Source organism: Fukomys damarensis, unplaced genomic scaffold (assembly GCF_012274545.1).
Source record: "Fukomys damarensis isolate Sample0158 unplaced genomic scaffold, DMR_v1.0_HiC HiC_scaffold_27, whole genome shotgun sequence".
NCBI lineage: Eukaryota > Metazoa > Chordata > Mammalia > Rodentia > Bathyergidae > Fukomys > Fukomys damarensis.
In genome coordinates, this window is record NW_022900939.1 from 22,958,807 (window position 1) to 22,962,785 (window position 3,979).

At 42.7% G+C, this 3,979-nt stretch overlaps 1 protein-coding gene across 1 annotated transcript in view; it reads left to right on the top strand.

The window, feature by feature from the left end:
• Nucleotides 1–3,979, top strand: part of LOC104870351 (microtubule-associated protein futsch) — a 27,908-nt gene that overhangs the window by 13,498 nt on the left and 10,431 nt on the right. The window contains exons 3-4 of the mRNA XM_010635963.3: nucleotides 2,448–2,545; nucleotides 2,646–2,713. The gene's annotated coding sequence lies outside the window, so the exon portion shown is untranslated. The remainder of the gene's footprint in view (nucleotides 1–2,447; nucleotides 2,546–2,645; nucleotides 2,714–3,979) is intronic.

The following is a 3,979-nucleotide window of genomic DNA, read 5'->3' on the forward strand; positions in this document are numbered from 1 at the left end:
TTGGAGACAGGCTCTTAGTCACTAAATTGTCCAGACTGCTCGAATTTATGATCCTCCTGCCTCACTTCCCAGAGTGCTAGAATTACAGGTGTGTGCAAATATACCTGTCTTAAATGTTTTAATTTACACAGAAAACTGAAAAGATTAGTACAAATGAGCAACTGAATATATATCTCTTCCTAGATTCAATAATTAACAGTTTTCAGTAGTTGCTTTATTTTTGTACATTTAACCACAGATTACCTAAGAATAAAAATTTCTTACATATCCACAAGTAGGGATGTAATATGAACTGGCTAAGAAAACTGAACATTTTTTAATTTAACAAATTTAAAAATTAAGAATAATCCCCTAATAGCAAGTATTCAGTTTATATTTAAATATCCTTCCTTGTCATCAAATATTTTTTATCATTTCTTTTTCCCCTGGCCCAGGATTTAATCAGTGCTTATTTGCTGAATGTGATTTTTAACTTTTTAGTCTAGAACCTCTAGGGCCTCACCCCCAGGTTTTGATTGTTAACTTTGTGTATGTGTGTGCTAGAGGTGAAGCTCAAGGTCTTGCACATGCTAAGCACATGATGTATCCCCGAGCTATACCTCCAACCCTTCTTAACTCTTTTTACTTTGCATGAGTTTTTCGTCTTGTTTTGTTTTTAACAACTTTGACATTTTTAGGAATTCAGGCCTGCTTTCTTACAGATTCCTGATCTTCTGGATTTATCTGATGTATCCTGAGGGTGTCATGTAATCCTGTTGTCTACGTGCTGTCATTCCTGTAGCATTTATTTATTTATTTATTTATTTATTTTTGTTTTGTTTTTTTGAGACAGGGCCTCACTATGTAGTTGAGATTGACCTGGAACTCACTATGTAGCCCAGGCTGGTCTCGAATTCACAGCGATCCTCCTGCCTCAGCCTTCCAAGTGCTGGGATTACAGGTGTACGCCATCCTGTAGCTTTTAAAACTGAAGTTTGGGGCCTGTGACCCTGGTTTTTCTGTCCATCACACTCCTCACGCTCTGACTCAGAATGTCTTCCTGTAGCTGTTCCTTATGTCAGTCCGAGAATGTGAGCTCCGTGGGAGCCTTGATGTGTGTCTATGTAGAGAACTGCTTTGTTTGGTGAATCAGTACAGAGTGGGCCTTCAGCATGTGTTCCAGAAACGAATTCATCACATTCAGTGGCTTTTTCAGTCTCAGTACCATTTAATATCTACTGGGAAATCACTATAATAATTTGTCCTGTTTCTTAGAGTATCTCACATTTTTTAAGCCCCCAAATCCTGAGATTGTCTGTATCTCATACTCCAACTTGAGGTCTGTCTCAGCTCGTGTTTTGCCCTAGCACTTTTTGTTTTGTTTTGTGTGAGTTTGTTTGAGACAAAATTTTACTTTGTCACTCAGGCTGGTCTTGAACTCACAGGCAACCCTCCCACCTCAGCCTCCTAAATGCTGGGATTACAGATCTGCACCACCATGCCTGGCTTGCCCTAGCAGTTTGAACGCATGCTTGGTTTTCCTCTCCCAGCGCAGCCAGGGGAGGGCCAGATCTTTTTTTTTTTATTTATTTTATGTTTGTAGTGCATGATTGCATCCATCATGGGGAGCTGGTACCTGCACATAACACATCTTAGTTCTTTTCGCATCCCCTTCCCCTTCTTTCCCTCCCACTTGAGCTTGCAGATCTATTTTTATGCTGCAGCTGGTTGCATAGCCAGATGTTCTGTGGATGTGGCCTGTTTTCTTTTCCTTGTCTTTGTTATTTCTGCTGTTTCCTTGATCAAAAGCTGATAGTTTGCTCTTTTTTCATTTCTCTGGGAACTCTGATGCCACAGAGATCAATGTAGAGCTATTGGGAGTGGGCAGAGTTATAAAGATAAGCTCCAACCTGAGTAAGTTTTTTCTTGTGTTTTTGGTACTGATCAGACTCGGCAACTTGCACTTGTAAGGCAGGCAACGGCACCACTAAGCTAAATCCCCGGCCCTAGTGGGCTTTTTTTGACAAAGACCTAACATTTCCTGAATTCTTGTCATAGTTAGAGTAATGTAATTGACACCATGCTCAGCACTTCACTTGTGCTCTACCATCTAATCCTTCCTGCAACTCTGCCATAGAAACTTTTGCTCTATCAAGTCCACCAAACTAGAAACTGCCTAGTGCCAGGCCCCAGCCCAGAAAGCCTGACCCCAGAGACCACCGAAAGCTCCTCTGTGAAACTCCCTTTTCCATTCTTTCCAGATCTCCCGAAACATAGTTCCCTGGCTGCCAAAGCAAGTTCTGCACTTCTGCCTGGGGGTGGGGATGAAGCTGTGAAACAACCCTTCCATTCATCAGTGAATGCTGTGGAAAAAGCTCTTCCACGGCAAGATTTTAGGAATATAAATGCCAAAAAAGCAAACAAACAAAACAAAACAAAACTCCAGTGATGTTTATTTTTTTCCCCAGATCTGTGCCTTTCTGAGATCATCACTCCCAGCCTCCTCTAGTGATTCTGCAAGCTAAGGATTTGACATCTCTCTTATAAGAGACCTGCGTGGCACAAGGTCAATGCTTGGGCAGTTTCTGTTATGTGGCATTCCCTTGGGTTGCACTGCACAGTGTACTAAAAGTCAGATTTCTGGATGTTTTTACCTGGGATATCAGATGCGTTCCATCAAGGCCACAGATGGACAAATGAAGATCAAGACACGGTGACAAATTCCAGCTACTTCGTAAGTACAGATGTTTTAAACTAGGTAGTGCTTGCTAGGCAGCTGTGGTGCCAATAAGCTACATCCTGGCCTGGGGATGCTAAAATTAACAAAAATGCACACATTCAGGAGAGTTGAAAGTCTAAGTGAGTTTATATATTTCTGTAATCCTGTTCTTTCTTTGTGTATTCCCAAAGATCCCTGTTTCTTGCAACAGGATGTGTTAAAGTGACATTATTTTTTGACTTGTTATAATGCTCTTATCAATTCATTCAGCAAACACTGAGCACTTACTGTATGTCGCCAGGCATGGTGGCAAACGCCTGTAATCCCAGCACTCGGGAGGCTGTGGCAGGAGGATCGCTGTGAGTTCGAGACCAGCCTGGACTGACTACAGCCAGGCATGGGCAAACGCCTGTAATCCCAGCACTCGGGAGGCTGTGGCAGGAGGATCGCTGTGAGTTCGAGACCAGCCTGGACTGACTACATAGTGAATTCCAGGTCAATCTCAACTACATAGTGAGACCCTATCTCAAAAAAACCAAAAAACAAACAAACTTACTGTGTGTCAACTGAGAGTACAAAAAAACCCAAAACAAACAAACAAAAAAACCCAAAAGCTGGCCCCTTTCTAGTGTTGATGGGTGATTCAGCAAGGAAACTATAAGACATCATGAGGTAGTCCAGGAGAGTAGAACGCACTAAGTGTGGTGGGATCTGCAGAAGGGTGGTACCAGCTTCTAGGGGCTGGTTAGGGGGACAGTGAGAGAAGGCTTCATGGTGAAGATGAGCATTTTTAGGCTGGACATAAAATGGTGAGACTGGGAGCTGGGCGTGATGCAGCATGCCTATAATTGTAGCACTCAGGCAGCTGGGCTCGGAGGATCATGCTTTGAGGCCAGCCTGGGCTATGTAACAAGGACTACATAGAAAGATCTGTCTCAGAAAGGGGCCGGCTGTTGAAGAGTTCAAGAGGTGAAAGTGGATCTGGGGATATAGCTCAGTGGTAGAGCATATGATTAGCATGTGCAAGGCCCTAGGTTCCCTCCTCAGGGAACCTATTTTATTTTATTTTGCAAAAACAAAGTAAAACAAAACAACAAACAGGCGGGTGAACACTGAGGACAAAGGTGCTAAGCAGAAAGAACATTGTTACTGAGGTGTGGTCACAGGAAACTGCACAGCTTGTTTAGAATAAGGCAAGAACTCAGTGGTGCCGCCACCTGCCTTGCAAGTGCAAGGTCCCGAGTTCGATCCCCAGTACCAAAAAAAAAAAAAAAAAAAAAA